This window comes from Suricata suricatta, chromosome 10, assembly GCF_006229205.1.
Source record: "Suricata suricatta isolate VVHF042 chromosome 10, meerkat_22Aug2017_6uvM2_HiC, whole genome shotgun sequence".
Taxonomy (NCBI): domain Eukaryota; kingdom Metazoa; phylum Chordata; class Mammalia; order Carnivora; family Herpestidae; genus Suricata; species Suricata suricatta.
The window spans coordinates 28,220,344-28,238,498 of NC_043709.1; positions in this window are offsets into that span (position 1 = coordinate 28,220,344).

An 18,155-nucleotide genomic window follows, 5' to 3' on the forward strand; every position below is an offset into this window, starting at 1 on the left:
AATAGGGGAGAAATGCTTTCATATGCTGTAAGTTAGCTTTCTCATTTTTTCTGAGTGATTCCCAGGGATGGAAGAGGGAAATAGGAAGGTGTTGGCAGTGGCGAGGGTCATAAATTGAGGAAGGGATGGGGAAAAATACCACCCCTTACCAACTAATATTAGAGTAAAATCAAGTTTTATTCTTCCTAGTCTCAATCCAGTTACAGTTTCTGATTTTGCTTGAAACCATTAAACTAAAATAGGGCTTTATTTTATTATTATTCACATCACTTAAACTACTAAATTAAATATTAGCAGTCTTGGCACATTTTTTAAGTTCTGATAATTGATAACTCCTTCTCTTAATGAAAAGCATACTTTCAGCTGTTCTGGAAATGTCAAAGCCAAAAGACTAGAAGGACTCAGGGTTGTAACGGCATTCCAATTTAGAAATCCTTAATGTCTTCATGCCCTTTCTCTGTAGACTTTTTTCTTAATTATTAATTTTTTTTAAGAAAAAGGGCAATGCATACTAACTTCTCATCTTGTTAGATTTAGTGTAGATGTTAAACTACAGCAGCCGCTGTTCCAAACATATCCTCTTACCTCAAGCTGTTGGGAAGAAAAAAAAATCATTTTACCCTTCTAGATTTGTTGGCTGGTCTTATAATCAAATGAACATAAAATCAGAGCAAAACAAATTTAATTATGCACTAGACAAGTGTCCCATAAGGATAGGAGACCTAAGGACAAGTTGGATCATTGAGGCTTATATGCCACCATCAGCTTAGGAATGGGTAGAGGTTTGGGGCTTCAAAGGGGATGAGGGTGATTCATAGGACAATAAGAAGAGCAGATGTTTGGTATTTAAAGGTTTGCTCTGCTTTATAGATAAGTCATTCGGATTCAAAAAAATGTGATCTCATGATAATAGCTCTCTTTCTGAGCCAGCCGCCCTATCTAAATTAGTTTAGGCAGTTTAGGGGAGAGGTAATAATTTTTCTTGAATCTCTGGGTTTTGATTGCCTTCAGCTCAACATAGTCTACATGCCAAAGTGACACATTTTGGGAAACTTTGATCTAAACCCCTTCAACACTCAAGAGTCAGTTACAACTATGACTACAGCATAAAGATATATGAAATACATCATTTCTCATAGGAAAGTTTTATTTGCTTCTTAAGTTGAATTTATTCTTGAGGTACTGGATATGATTTTATATAAAATTGTAGCTATGCCATTATGAAAATTAATAATGGGAAACCCCACTGAAATGGAGTCAGGAGGTTTGGGCAGAGGGGGTGCTCATGCCCTCCCACTCTCAGTCACAAGAAGAGATGAACTTGACCTTACACAGGTGGATGCTACTCCAGCTAGAGGAAGAGATGCTTTCCTTATCTCCCTCCATAACAGCTGCACCAATAAAAAGCCACCATTCTGTGAACCCCCAATTTACTTCAATGGACTTTTAGTTCATAACAGCCTACCCAACTGATTTCTTTTCTCCTTAAGAAAGCACGCCTCTCCTCCGTCCCTCAGACTTGCCTATGGTTTGTTGCAGTGTGTTTGTCCCGGATTGCAATTCTCTTTTATTCTTGAATAATCCACCTTTTGCTGGGAAAAGAACTAGCAGTTTTTATTTTTGAGTTTAACAATATAGGTTTTAGAGAAAACATTTTTGTGTTACAATATTTAATACATTACATTAGATATTTTATTGATGATGTAATGTAATCCCTGTCCTGTTAGTGTTCTTTACAGTGAGCAGGAGAATAACTCTAGCTCTCTTGGGCACTAAGTAAGGATTCATTAGAAGAACTGATGGTAGTCTGGGTAGCATAAAAAATCTAATTAATGGAAAACTATGTGTCAGAAAGATATGAAATAGGACAGCTCTACGGGCTCAGGTAGTAGGAAATAAGGCAGAGTCTCATTAATCCACCACCTCCATTCATACATCTTTTTCTTTTTCATTTCTTTTTAACCAAGCCTTTTTTTTTTTTTTTGGTTTGTGGTTATTTTCTTTTAAAATCATATTGTTGGGGTGGAAAAAATTTTACTTATCCTTTCTCACTTCTTTGGCTAGTCTAACAATCAGATGTACATAAGACAGATTAATAGGAGAAAAATAAATCTAATGCTGTATGTATGGAAGCCCCACAACCATGGGAGGTTCAAAGGTAGAAAGGTAAAATAAGGTATATGTGCCCTTCTGAGCTAAAGAATGGAATTGGTACCTGGCGCCTCAAAGAGACACATCAAAGGGGCAGAAGAAGAGCAGACGCAGGGCATCTAGATGTTTGCCCAGCCATGCAGGTGGGTCACTCAGATAAAGTTTACTCTGGTAATAAGTCTCATTCTGGGAAAGACCCTAATTTTGATTCTTCTAGGTAGTTAATGGAGGGGGAATTTTTCTCTTGAGCTCACAGGTGCTCGATTGCCTTCAGTGCAGATTAGTTCACATGTCAAATTGGCACGTTTTGGGGAGATTTTTTTTAATGTTTTATTTATTTTTGAGAGAGAGAGAGAGAGTGAGAGAGAGTGAGAGTGAGAGAGAGAGAGAGAGAGAGAGTGAGAGTGAGAGAGAGAGGGACAATGAGAGGGGCAGGGGCAGAGAAAGAGGGAGACATAGAGTCCAAAGCAGGCTCCAGGCTCTGAACTGTCAGCACAGAGCCCAACACGGGGCTTGAACTTGTGAACCATGAGATCATGACCTGAGCAGAAGTCAGATAGATGCTTAACTGTCTGAGCAACCCACGCTCCCCTGGGGAGACTTATTCTGAGACCTTTCAATATCAATCAAGAGTAAAAAAAGTAATTTTTAAATTTAGTCTTTTCAAATCATACTAAATATTTAATCTCATTTTATTTTAAATTAAGATTTAGTTGAAAGCAGTATCTGGGATGGAAGAGCAAAAGGCACAATGATGCCAGATTGTACTTAATATAAGTAGTGGATAGAAAAATGTATAGGGGAAGGAAAGCAATTTTCCCTCTACCCTTCAAGGTTCTTGGTTCTGACACTTTCTGTAATCTGTAAAGACAGATTTACAGGAGAAAAACAAAAAGAAATTTAATAACCTGCATACTTCTATACATATGAAAGGCATCCAGAAAAATCCAATGTGGCCCAAACCATCACCTTAAATACCACCTTCCCAGCCAACAGGTGAATGAAAAGATGCTCAACATCACTCATTATCTTGGAAATACAAATCAAAACTACAATGGATATGACCTCACATCCATCAAAATGGCTAAAACTAACAACATAAGAGACAATAGATGCTGGCGAGGATGCAGAGAAAGGGGAACCCTCTTACACTGTTGGTGGGAATGCAAACTACTGCAGTCCCTCTGGAAAATGGTATGGAGGTTCCTCAAAAAGTTAAAAATAGAACTATCCTGTGATCCAGCAATTATACTACTAGGCATTTACCCAAAAAATACCAAAATATTAATTTGGAGGGACACATGGACCCAATGTTTATAGCAGCATTAACAACAATATCCAAATTATGGAGAGAGCCCAAATGTCCATTGACTGATGAATGGATAAAGAGAAGGTGGTACACACACACACACACACACACACACACACACACAAATATTATTCAGCCTTCAAAAAGAACATGATCTTGCCATTTGCAACAACATGGATAGAGCTAAAGAGTATTACAGTAAGTGAGACAAGTCCAAGAAAGACAAATACCATATAATTTCACTCATATGTTCTGTTTAAAAAATAGAACAAGGGGCACCTGGGTGGCTCAGTCGGTTAGGCCTCCGACTTTGGCTCAGGTCAAATTTCACGTTTGTGGGTTCGAGCCCTGCGTCAGGCTCTGTGCTGACAGCTAGCTCAGGGCCTGGAGCCTACTTCCGCTTCTGTGTCTCCTTCTCTCTCTGCCCCTCCCCCTCTCATGCTCTGTCTCTCTCTGCATCAAAAATAAATAAAACATTAAAAAAAAAACAGAACAAAAAACGTGGGGGTTGGGAAAGACAGGCAAACCAAGAAACAGACTGTTAACTATAGGGAACAATCTGATCGTTACCAGAAGGGAGGAGGGTGGAAGGATGGGTCAAATAGGTGATGGGGATTAGGGAGGGCACCTGTGATAAGCACCAGGCATTGTGTGTACGTATTGAATTACTAAATCCTACACCTGACACTTGTATTACACTGTATGTTAATGAACTAGAATTCAAATAAAAACTTGAGGGAAAATAAATAAATAAATAGCATCTTAAGCTAATGACAAAAGGAAGATACTGAAGGTGGGGAGAGTTATGGGAGGTTCTCAGGCAAAGCATAGTCAACAAGGGTGTGACTGATGTGCAGATTTAAGTCCATGTTTTCTCCAGTTTAGGTTTCCAGAGATTTAATCATCGTCTTCCTCATACAGACAGGGAAGCACAAATGTCTCCTACAAAAAAGGTAAGTACTCTGTTTTCAGAAATTCTCCATATCTGCTGTCTTTAAATATATATGTAACAAGCTCAAAAGAATCCTTATGCCAACAATATATATTTTGAGGTAGTATATTCCGCCTCTTTTCTGGAGTAAACACTTCCAATTTTGTCAAGAACAGAGAACTGTCAAATAAGACATCAGGCAAATACATAAGGAAGCAGAATAACCACCCGTGCATGGGAATTTTTCGAGAGAAATGTTCTGTTTTGTAAAATCATTCTTTTTTAGGTTTGTTACACAGGAGGCAAATGAAAGGATTCCTCTAACACTTCTGACTCTTCAATATCTGTGATAATAGTATAAACTAAATCAAAATAAGGGTGAGCTGCTTTGTTTGCCTGACACATATATATTACTTGCAATATTGATAGCTCTAACAATATTTGAAGTTTATTGTAAAGATAGTTAGACAATTACATTCTTCCTAGTGAAATACACAAGCTCAAGGAATGTGCATTTTGAAGTGAGTTTCTCTTAAATAATTTTATTTGATTTAGTACATAACTGTGGCTTCTACCGTGAGACTGGTTCTTCCCATAAATGAGGTAATATGGGAAAGTGAAAAATGAACACATTTTGGCATTGGGAAATTTAGTTAAGACTTAACTTTGCTCTGTAATGTTGAGCAGTTTACTCATTGAATCCATATCTTTCTTCCTGTCTCCTAAAAATTTGAGTATCTATCTTAACTCTCCATAAGACATAATACCCTTCGTAACTGTGTTATACATTCCTGTGATCATTCTGACAGTTGCAGAGTCTAAAGTCCATTGGGGAATTAAAGTGATGGCAACAATTCTAAAGACATGAGCTAATTTCCAGCATAAGCCTGAACTTGAAGGAAATAAAACAAACGCCATTTTTCAGTCACTTTGCAAATCTGTCATGCCTAACCCCGGTCTTTCTTATTCATAAAGCATTAACATGTAAGCCTTAATACATTCATATAGGATCCTGGTTGATCTCCTTCCTTAAAGTACTTCTGTTTTGAGAAGTATTTTGGGGAATGAATGCTTAATGTTTCATGAGATAAGAAACCATTTAAAATAGTAATAATGCTGACATGAATTATCAAATTAATAGCTTTGCTCAGCATGTTTTAACTAAAGAGTGATGAGCCAAAAATAAAATTATATTTATGTCTATACATGTGTCTCCACACATATGCATAATGAAATGACTTGGAAAAAGAAAATAACCAAAATATTGGGCAAGTGCCAGAATTTGTGAATTTTTGCCTTTCATCTTTATGGTTTTTTTATATTTCCAGATCTCCTGTTTTAGTTTTATCAGCAGTAAAGACTTCTACTAACTAGACTAGAACCTGATATATGAAAGAAAAAGTCTGGGTGTTTCTAATAGAGTGTTCTGATAAGTTAGTAAGTTTGAAAATGCTGCTGAGGGTCTCTTTTTCCCCCATTCCTGATTTGAGAAAGATTAATTTCTAGAGGGTAAAATTGGGAAATTCTTTCAAGTATAAGCAGATATTAAAAATAAAAATTGGGTGACTAGAAAACAAGGTTTTCTTCCTATTATTGTATTTAGAATATATGTTTGCCTTTAGGTAATCCAATGTTAGTATCTTTGGTATTATTTGTTTGGTGATTCAGTTTTATGGTTTTCCCCCCAATTCAGCTTTTTTTCTCTATGTAACTTCCTTTAAAGATAGAAAATTGCATTAACATACTTTCAAAATAATGTTAGTTTAAAAACAGTAATGGAGTAAGTTTCTCTTTAAAGTACACAGTAACTAACTCTTCCACTATTCAGGGTTTGAAATAGTCCTTGGAATTAGGCAAAATGGTTTCATTTGTCCTACAAAGATTCATTGTTACTGATTCTTTAAACATTCTCTTCAGAGGGCAAGATGTGGCTCTTGGACAAAGAAAAAGATAAAATGTTTGCAAAGTAATACAAGAGAGATTTTAGATCTAAGAACGCCAACTAATGAACTTCCAACATCTTTTTTAAAAGACATATTCTAGGCAATAGGTTCTTCCCATAAAACCCCTTCCTTCCCTCCTTCCCTCCTTCCCTCCTTCCTTCCTTCCTTCCTTCCTTCCTTCCTTCCTTCCTTCCTTCCGTTCAAAATCAAACCAATATTTAAAGCCGCTGTGTCTCTATATACAAATGAGAGAAGTGGAATTGCTTGGGTTGGAATGCCTCTTGTCCCTACTATTCCTACACATATTTTTCCTACACATTCTTCAAAGTCCTAAGAATTTCCCAATGTCCAATTAGAAAATTCATTTTGTAATCTAAGATTTATCAGAGTCCTAGTGTTTACACAGTTTGTAATTTTTGGGGGTGTTTGTTTCTCTGTTTCTTTCTTTGGGGGACGCAGTTGGGAGGCAGCATCTACAGGAGGGAAGCAGCTAGTCAGATTGTAACATTTTCATTCACCCCAATTATTAGTTATTCTAAGGTCTCCACATCATTCTAAGAAACCTCAACAATGCTACTTTGTAAATTAGCAGTACCTGATAGAATGGGAGGCATAAGCAAAAATCCCTTCCTCTTAACTCTTACAGCAAGTAGACAAATTAATAAACAAATCAGTTAATTTAAGTGCAATTTCTCTTTTCAAAAACAGGTTTTTGTTCAAACTCTCCGTTACTTTGGCAATTAACAAACTAACAGACAATGACTTTCAGCAGAAATTCATATGCATTTAACTATATTTTTCAAAATGCTAAAGGCATTGGAGTGAGCTTTTACCCTCTGGCAGAGAGCTGGGAACGGGGTCAGATGAGCTCAAGTATCACTAAATTAAATATTATTATAATTTAAAATTTGGTCCCAAAGTAAACAATTTTTAGAGCCACCACATACAAGGGTGGGGGGGATCAACAAAAATGGGAATAATTAGAGCCACAACCACAATCATAACAAAAACATTCTCTGACTAAAACCTATGAGACTAGTATTCTGTATGGACCCATTTATTCTCACTCCTTCCTGAAGACTGAGCCAGTTTCAATAGGCTTTATATCCAGAATGATCATGAACTTCTTTTAGAAATATGCTTTTTTTTATTACAATGTGAAATTTTAAATATCTAAATGGTATAGCAGAAGAGTGCAAAGCCCTTCTCTGGGGAAGCCTCTGTGATCGTAGGATCTGTGTAAATGACAATACTTGTTAACAGCCACCAACCCTCACTATTCCATCCTAAGACACAGATTACAGCAGCACACTCATTTCTTGGACAACAAAGGTGTATTTGTGTGTGTGTGTGTGTTTTAACATCGGAGTGGTTATAAGACATGTTTGCTACTCATAGGGATAATACCGAGAATAAAAATGGCATTGAGAGGCGCCTGGGTGGCTCAGTCAGTTGAGCTTCTGGCTTCGGCTCAGATCATGATCTCACAGTTTGTGAGTTCGAGCCCCGTGTTGGGCTCTGTGCTGACAGCTCAGAGCTTGGAGCCTGTATTCGGATTCTGTGTCTCCCTTTCTCTCTGACCCTCCCCTGCTCAAGCTCGCTCTCTCTCTCTCTCTCTCTCTCTCTCTCTCTCTCTCTCTCTCAAAAATAAATAAAACATTAGAAAAAAGTTTTAAGTCTTTTTAAAGAATAATAATAAAATAAAAGTGGCATTGACATGAGTACTATTTTATTAAATGGACCACTTAAGAAAAAAAAACATTATTGATACTCTTGTTTGAACACTAGTTCTACAAATGAGGGAAAAAGATCCCTTTTAATGATATTACTATAGAAGTTTATTATTCAAGCCTCAAAAGTCCAAATACATGCTTAGCATCAAGGGAAATGATTGGTCTGTGTTTTCTGTGCATTCAAGCATCCCAACTATATTCAAAGAGAAAGATAAATGCACTTACTTTTTCCATTTTTACTTAAAATGTCTCTTTTCATATTTTACATGCAGCAATCAGCACAGCATATGTTCACAGAATATTGCAATAAAGGATATATGTCCACATTATATTCATGAATATATTTCAGTGAAAGTTGATCCGATTTCTAGTGTGGACTGGTTACATGAGCCTGGTCATTTCTAATATTGATAATAGACTCTTATTGTTACAAATATTAAATCAACCTTTATTCACATGCAGTTTTATTTTGCTTCATAAAACGAGTATAAGCATGGGGCGCCTGGGTGGCTCAGTCGGTTAAGCAGCCTACTCCGGCTCAAGTCACAATCTCATGGTTTGTGAGTTCGAGCCCCCCGTCGGGCTCTGTGCTGACAGCTTAGAGCCTGGAGCCTGCTTTGGATTCTGTGTCTCCCTCTCTCTCTGCCCCTCCTGCACTCATGCTCTGTTTCTCTCTGTCTCAATAGTTAAAACAAAAACAAAAACAAAAAAACAAAAAACCCGTATAAGCATGATTGAGAGACACCTTTAACATTTTTTCACCTGAAAAGTGAGTTCACTATCTAACATTCAAGTGCACTTGAGAAAGGGTATTTTAAAAGCTCTGCACTTGGAGGGAAAACAGTTGGCATTGTCCATTACATTTCGTTCAATGTTTGTACTTCAGAGCAGTTTCCTGGCATTCTCTTTGCAAACAATGCCTCCTCTCCAGATCAACATTGTACTCAATGATGCTTCTATTTTTGTTTTCCTTGATCAGTACCAGGGGAAGAAGACTGTGATGGGCCCTTGAGGAAGTCTGTTCAGGGGGCCCAGAACCCAAGGGAAAGCTAGTCATCTAATGGTTTCAAGGCACTTTTAATTGTTGCTACCCAGTTCACTCTGTGAACCACTGGCGCCTGATGAGTGCCTAAAGGGCCGAGACACTGACCACACGTTTCTGCTGTATTTACAAGAAAAAAGCTGTTCACATGTACAAAGCATGTGAGTGGAGAACGACCCCATGCTTTAGCCATAGCTCTGCTCAAAAAACAAGACAAATGAAGCAATGTAAAACAGGTTGTAAGTGAATGTTATGATGTGCTATTGATTTTTTAATAGGAAAGATTCAAAGGAAAACTATGCAATTGTTTAAATAGGGACATATTTTGGGGAAAAAAAACATATGTATACACAGAATGGGCATTTGTAATTAATACTTAATTTGAAGAAAATAGATATTAAAATCATTTCATTTTAACAAAATTAAATAGGAAAGCATTGAAAATAAAATGCATTTTTATCTAAAAGCATGGTAACTTAAAGGCTGAAAGTGCTTCAGATAAAAAGTTATTTATGTAAATTTTGTTTTCTTGGTAAAAATTTATTAATGTTTAAAACTGACATTTGTTGGTTTTTCACTGATAGGACATTTCAAAAGAGAACTACCAATTTTGTAGTTTTCTTTTCCTTGAACCAAAATAAAAAGCTTTAACAAAAAGTCTTGTTATTGAATCACTAGCAATGAATAGCCCGAGGCCTTATTTAAAGAACCTCAATAATACCAAAACGCAGAAGATATGAAAGGAAAGAAAATCTGGACTAAGTATGGTCTAAAAAATTAATTTAAGACATTCTTTTTTCCTCTTGCTTTTTCCAACAAAGTAATAACAGTTGGGAGTCTTTCACAGACAATCAGCCTCAAGCAGTCTATGAAACACAGAGTATGTAGAGACAGAGAATTGAAGTTGAAATTGTTACAAAGACCTCAACCTACAGTCTTCAATATGCAAATAAAAGACGTTAAATAGGGAATTAGGGAAGTCCCTAATTAGGACCTAAGTAGGAATTAGGTTGTTGGGGAGAGATGGACTCCATGTAATTTCCCAGACTAATGATTGAAAACATATTTTAGAATTATGAAGTCTAAAATACTTCACCTTTGAGGTACCTGGGTAGCTCAGTCGGTTAAGGTTCTGACTTTGGCTCAGGTCATGATCTCAAGGTTCCCAGGTTCGAGCCCCGCATCAGGCTCTGTGCTGACAGCTAGCTCAGAGCCTGGAGCCTGGTTCAGATTCTGTGTCCCCTCTCTCTGTGCCCCTCTCCCATTCGCACTCTGTCTCTCTCAAAAATAATGAGAATTAAAAATTTTTGTTAAATTTTGATAAATAGTAATTTTGTTAAATAGTTCACCTTATATACCAAGGAAATATTGAACATATAATTGTGGCAAAAATCATATATCATTAATGGAATGTCTAATAAAGTGACCATAAATAATGGTCATTTTTTAAATGTACGTTTTCATTTAAAAGAATTACAATCTTTAAGTTTACCATATATCTGGACAAAGGAATTATATTAATAGATTGCATTTTATATAGTATAAAGTTATATACTGTTTATATAAATACATGCATATGAGCTACAAATAAATACAAACATAATATATTCACTCCAAACCATGTCCTCCAACACCACACAAAATGTATATGTGCATACATGTGTGTCCGTATTCATTGGCTCCAATCCACTCAGAATGAAACTAACTCCTTATGCCAGCCTCCAAATCCCCACCCAATCTGTCCCACGGCCTTCATGCTGCCTGCTGTGCCCTCAGCACATTGACATTCTTGCAAGTCCTTGAACTCAGCAGGTCCCCAGTGGCTCAGGCTCCCTTCCTTAGACGGCCTCTGCCCACATTGCTTTTTCCCCAGATGATCACTCACTTTGCTCTATTTGTTTACTCATCAGTTCTTGGATTAAATATCACCTTCTTAGTCAGGTCTTTATGGACCATCCTTTTTATATTGTAACCCACATGCATCTCCTTCCTAGACCCTGATTTATTTTTTTCATCATTTTATTTTCCATTCTGTGCATTTTAATAACGTTTTTTGTCTGTCTTCCCTTAACAAAATGCATGCTCCACAAGGAAGGTATTTTTGTGTGCTTAATTTCTCCTTTATCCCCAATGTTTCACAGAGTGACCAGCATATTTTGATCAATAAATATTTTGGAAAATAGTAAATAGAAAAGAATTCACTTTACTACAATATTACATGTAGGCCAATTGTTGCTGCTTTCATTAGAAAATGTTGAACTAATGGCAGCCATAAATATGCACTCAATAGAATTCTCAAAACACATGAAAATATACCTACACAATTTTTGAGAAAACACTAGCATATGGATTAATGGCATGGATTTTGGATTTTACAAACTTGGTTCAAATCCTGGTTCTGACAGTTAATAGCTCTGTATAATCTGGCAGTTAGTGTAAACTCTCTAAGCCTCTACTTCCTCAAAATTAAAATGGATGTCAATATCTCATATGATTACTGGGAGGGTTAAATGAAGCAGATCATTTGACTGTAATCATCATTTATTATCTAATTGTACTATAATTCATTTTTAGTTTTAATGCTATTTTTGTAAGACTTTTATGACTGGAATCCTGTGTTCCTAGATGGGACTGAGACTGTGATTACTTCAGTTAGAGAAAACTTGACTGATCCAAGAGAAACTCAAACTTGCAACAGCCCAGCAACTTCTCTGACCTTTTGAACAATCATCTTACACTGAAAAAAAAACAATGTTACACACTAATTTTAATTTTGTTCCTGCTAAGAAACCATGAGGTAAAAGGAGGGTTCAGAAATAAAGGATCATTTCTATTTCATGGTTTTTTATGTTTTTATTTTTTTTTATTTTTTTTTTTGAAAGAGAGAGAGAGCATGTGGGCCAGAGGGGGAAGGGGAGGGAGAAATCTTAAGCAGACTCCATGCTCAGTGTGGAGCCCAACACAGGTCTCAATCTCACAACCTTGGGATCATGACTTGAGCCAAAATCAAGAGTCAGGTATTCACCCGATTGAGTCATCTAGGCACCCTGATATAGTGACTTTTTAAATGAATGCTTCTGAAAACATGATGTCGTCCAATACAGCCCCATAGACACAGACTTTTCATTCATACTAAAGTGTAAGAACTACTTAATTGCCATGTAAAGTTTGAAAAAAAGTCTCGAGTTTACATTTGTTTGTTCTTCCTTTGTACTTGCTTTGTTTGTGCCATAGAGTGACTCGGTTCTAAGGTTTACCAAATAGATTTTGGTACTCAATTCTTTTTTAGCTTTATTGATGTATAATTGACAAATAAAATTGTAACATATCTAAAGTGTGCAATGTGATTATTTGATACACACACACATTGTGAAAAAATTTACCCCCTTGGAGTTAGTTTACACACCCATCACTTCACATATTTTCTTTGTGTGTGTGTGTGTAAGAGAGAGAACACTTAATTCTACACTTAGGAAATTTTAATTATACAATATAGTGTTACCAACTATAGTCTCCGTGTCATAAATTGGATCACCATCTTATTCATCTTATAACAAGTTTGTACCCTATTGTTGGAGGAGGTCATCAAGAGGATGTTTCAGCTGGTTTACTCAAGATCTAGAGCCAGGCAACTGGAGGCTGCTTACTCCCTCTGTCCTTGAAATGGACATTTTGCTTATTGTTCCTTTGGTGGAAGCCATTTTCAAGAATGTAGCCTTGAGAGAGCAAGTGTGTTGTTGAGACTATCTGGACAATACCAGTGATTGAATCCAATTAAAGCCTCTATACAGAGGAAAATTCTGGCAGGTAAGTGCTGAGATCTCATCCTGAGGTTGCCCAAGACAAGACTCAGGTATATATGAGTTCCTTTATTCTCTAAACTTGCCACCTACCCATCTGGGGAGTTCTGCATCTTTGATCTCTCCTCGCCTGTTGTGTGGAAGCCATTTTCAAATTTTGCCTGAAGAACTTCTTGAGGCTACAAACCACCTTTTTGTCAGCTTTTACCTATTTCTCCCGCCTTCCAGCCTCTGGCAAACACTTTTCTATATTTTGTTTCTATGAGCTCAACTTTTTCTTTTCTTTTTTTTATTTATTAAGATTGTGTTTATAAGTGATACCATACATATATCTGTCTTTCTCTGTCTCATTTATTTTTCTTAAAATTCTACCCTCCAGCCTAATCCACAAATCTCATATTATAGAATTTCCTTCTTTCTCAAGAGTGAATAATATTTCATATTTTTGATCCATTCATCCATTGATGGGCACTTAAGTTGTTTTCATATGTTGGCTATTGTGAATAATGCTGCAATGAACATGAGAATACAGGTATCTCTTTGAGAAAGATAATAGTTTCTTTTGGAATTCTATTGAGCTAAGGTTTCCCTACCTTTTGCATGTGTCTTAAAATATTAACCTTAATTTAAGCAGGATGACCATATTTATCAATTTATTTAATCAAGAATATCTGTAAAGAATCAAGGGTTTTTCTCTGGTTTAAATGTTACACTCAAATATATTGTAGAAAGCCAATATATTTTTCATTTAAATACCTTTTTTCTGAAAATATCAAAATAGACAGATTGAACATAAAAAATTGTACAAACAAATATTATATTGATTTGGAAACTTCATTGACCTACCTGTGGATCCTGAGAGATGGTTTCATTGAAGCTGGAAGTTCTATTTTCCTCTAATTTCATTTTATCAGTGACTCATGCCTGAGACAGCATTCATGGCACAAAATTAAACTCTTATGAATAAACAACACATCATCTCTCAGCATATGGAAGAATTCAAAGTCAACCATTATACCAAAGTATTTTTCAGTATAACAATGCTTCACTCATCTAGTCCTCTAGAATTCACAAATTGATTCACTTTCTTTTCTCTCCCAAACAAAATGGAGCTTTTCTTACTTCAAGTTTCCTTTATTTCCAAAGCAAGATGTGGCTAACTTTATACATTATTTCCCTCATCTTGGTTCACAATGCAATGGTCCTACTAATGAAATCACTCTTGCCTGCTCTTTTTCACCAGTGGATCATACTTTACTGCAAGGGTTTATGGACTGTGGGACTCATTTACTTATTATAGTCTATAAATAAGTATTTCTATCACTTCAATTGCCCTTCAATTCTATTTTCAGATATAGAGTTTCTCAGTTTAGTTCTACTATAAAAGATTCATTCACTGGACACTTACGTGCTAGGGACTGCTGTACACACAAAAATATCAATAAGGAAATTGTATAAATCCCATACACATATTTATAACATCTTCATTGTCCATAGGATGTGAGGTATAGTACAAAGTTTATTTTAATATAAAAGGATAAAAGAATCTTTTAAATTCTCTTTGAAGTAATATAAATATAAAAGTGATTTTTTAAATTGAGATAGAAAGCAGAAGAATACAGCTAAAAATTCATAATGCCCTTAAGATTTTAAGGATTGCAGCTTTTCTAAAATTGGGGTTAAAACGGTGAAAAATTCTTTTAGTTATGTGTTCTTGATTACAAAAAATTAATATATCCATTTTCCTGAATACTTTATTAACATTTGGAATTTTCATACATACCAGACATTTGAGAGTTATGCTTTGTTTTCAGGATGAGTGCCTGGAGGGGTAATATTCTGTTCCTTTTTTTAATTATTAGTTTTATTCTCTGTTTCTAATTAAGAACATAACCATAAGCTTTACCATTTGATCAGACATTGGGTCGCATTAATGGTGTTTGATAAAATAAAGGCATGATTGATGGTCCCACTCATATCTCCATGGTGGTGGGGCCACAAAGATAAACAAGGCCACAGTGAAATGGGAGAAAAATGTAATTCAATACAATAGTACCTCACAACAACCATACCTCCAAGAGTACCTCCAAGCTAGATTTATTTCTTGAACAACCATCATTGACTACCTCCTCTGTATCAGGCACAGAGGATGCAAAGATGAAATAAAACACTCACTGCTTCCAGCAAACACAGCATTATGGTCCTTCTTGAAAGCCTCTGCTCCCAGCTGCTATCCCAGGAATAAAAGAACAGAAAAGTATGATTCATAACAACTCCCACAAGGGGTGATTTTTCTCTAGCAACTTTTACAAAGAAAAGCAAAATCAAATATCACATGGGCTGTCTTTATTCTATTTTAATAAAAAAAACTGTCATAAACAATTTTTAAATCATTATTGCTTGTCTACAATAATATTGGCATTATATAAATAGATCTCCTGATCATTAAAGTATATCTCTGGCTCAAAAAATCTTAAATTGCAGTGAACTAATGACTTGGAATGTCACTCTCCATAAGCTCACTGTCTGTTGACTTAATTGTTGAGTGCTAAAAGTAGTAGGTACTATATATGTAATAAAAAAAACTTTGATAAATGAAGCATTTCTTTATTCTTATAAACAAAAACACTTTCCTTTGTAAGGAAAAATCTCATTAGTACTTCAAAGATAATAAACTAGTAACTTGATCAAACTGTCCCCAGAAGATAAAGTGCCACGTATACGAATGCTATTCATCTGTGAACACCTTTGTTTTCTCCCTTTGAAAGAAAAAGATTCTCATAATTTTCTCTGACAGGGAATAAAAACAGAACACTGTGAAAAGCACCATTCATTTAATGAGTTTTTTTCTTATTGGAAACCCCAGTGTCTCAGAGTTGTGCTGACGTTTGTACCTTTTGATTTAATGGAGCAGCTTTGTCTTTTGGGCAGCTTGCTCTGACACAGAACTACTTTGTATTTGCCTAATTAGAATTCAGAAGGCAATGAGAGGTTGGAGATCCCTTCCACTGCTTGCCAAAATCTTTCTTTCATGGCTATAATTCAAAGTCTTTAATTCAGTGAAGATTTTAGTTAAAAATCATCCAAATCAGACAAATCATGACATAGCAACCAAGAGCACACCATTTTAAAACTAATGTTACCCAATTATATGGGCAACACTTTAAGTTATCACCAGGTACAGTTGGCTCCAGAATAAAAATTTCAAACAGATGTTCACTTGAGCCTCTTACAGAAAGACTATCTGTCATTCCTACTAGAACCTCTGAAGAATCATTAAAGATAAAAATTGCCTAGTGTTTTAAAATAATTTGTGATAAAAGGCACATCTATATCGGTATACTCAGGGTCCCTGTTGGATGCCACTTTGTCTAAGGCTTTTATTTTTCTCACCCTTCCATTGGTACTGTTCCTGGATCATACCCAAGACATCTGCTCAGCTGTGCTCTAGTCTTTAATATGATGATGCAGCGATTAGTGGGCCAGAATCCTTAGTGCTGGGACCAGTCTGTATAATACGGTCCAGGGTGGCTTACCCTGGTGCTTCTGCTCATTTGTTAAGCAGATGGTCAGGGCTGGGGGTACATCTGTGACCATGAAACAAATGTGTTTTCAGTGCAACCCCAACAGGCCTAAATAGAGAATGAGCTCCTGCTTCTCGCTTTGTTTAGCTCTTACTTTAACAAAACAAGATAATTGGTCCAGGTGCAAAGTCAATAAACTAAGGAAATACTAATTATGCCCAAGAAGAAAATAATCAGGTCCAGGATGGTATTTTGTTATGGCAATATTTATTCAGGTCAACATCTTAGAAAGAAATAGCTAAACATTTCGAAAGTAAAGAACAAAAGACAAGTCAGGTCATACAAAAAGTATAGCTGCTTTAGGCAGTTATGTGGAACAGTGAAGAGAGGAGAGACAATGTTTGGAAGTCAAGAAGAAGTTCCACATTGAAATATTAAATTGAGATAGTGACCATAACAATAATGGTGAACATTATTTTAAGTGTAAACACACATTGTTCAGTTTAATTCTCACAGTATCCTCTAAAGTGGATATGTCTATCCACATTTTACAGGCTGAGGGACCTGGGATTCGAGAAGTTGACTCTTTCAAGATAGCAATTATCACCTAAAACCAACATTCTTAAGACCTGAAAAGAGTATGAAAGGAAGAGAAGTAAAGTAAAGCCAACAATTTAAGAGGAATAGTATTATTAAGTGCCAACATTGCGAAAGAATTGAAAAAGAAAAGGCAGGAAGGTACGAGAGTATATTTTAAAAGAAAAGCTGCCAAAGATATGAGGAGGGTTTGGAACAGGTGGACCTGTTAACATTTACATTTATTTATGTGTCTACACCGAGTGACATGTTGGTGTTGATGTCAATGGGTGAAAATGTGCAGGGCACCTTCTGAATGTAGGGAACGTATGCTAAAGCAGCAGGTTCTGAAATAAAGGGCAGTAAGGGTGGTAGTTTAGTTGGATAATAACAATAAAAGCAACAGGAGGTAAAGCCTTGAGATGTTGGAGAAGAAATAAACTGATTAGATGTCATGCTATTGTAGAGATTTTGAGACTAAATATTTCAGTTTGGGTAAAAGGTAGAAAATGGATGTTCACACCAGAAATATTTATGCACATATGAAGCTAATAATCCTAACAAATTTCACAAATTAGATGACATTAATGTCATATATGTCCACATAAATAATGTACATATGTATGTGTATATAACATTATTTTATCTATTATATCATATTATATACATACACAAGCTATGTAAAATTAGCTATCTTATAAATATAAGCATACATATAAAGTTAACACAGTTACATGTCATTTATATATAATTATTAACTGTATTATAGGTATTCATATATATATAGTTTTAGATACTATATATCATAAAAACTCTTTATGATATGATTACCCATTGTAGTTAACAGTTTCAATGCTCTCCTTTTCATCTTTTTAGGAGATCAAAGAGGAAAATTATATTGCTTGTCTTTACTCAATGAAAATAGGACCATATTATTATGCTATTACTATCTATCTTTCCTACTAGACAGATCAATGTGGTCTGGAATGCTATATATTTTTATGTCCTGTTGATCTCTCACACCTAGCACTAAGGTGCAGTTTTTATTGAATTTGTAATTCAAAAAAATACCCACCTATAAAATACTGAAAACTAAATAAATGGAGAAGCATGATAATGAAACAGTGTCAATTTCTGCATAACAGT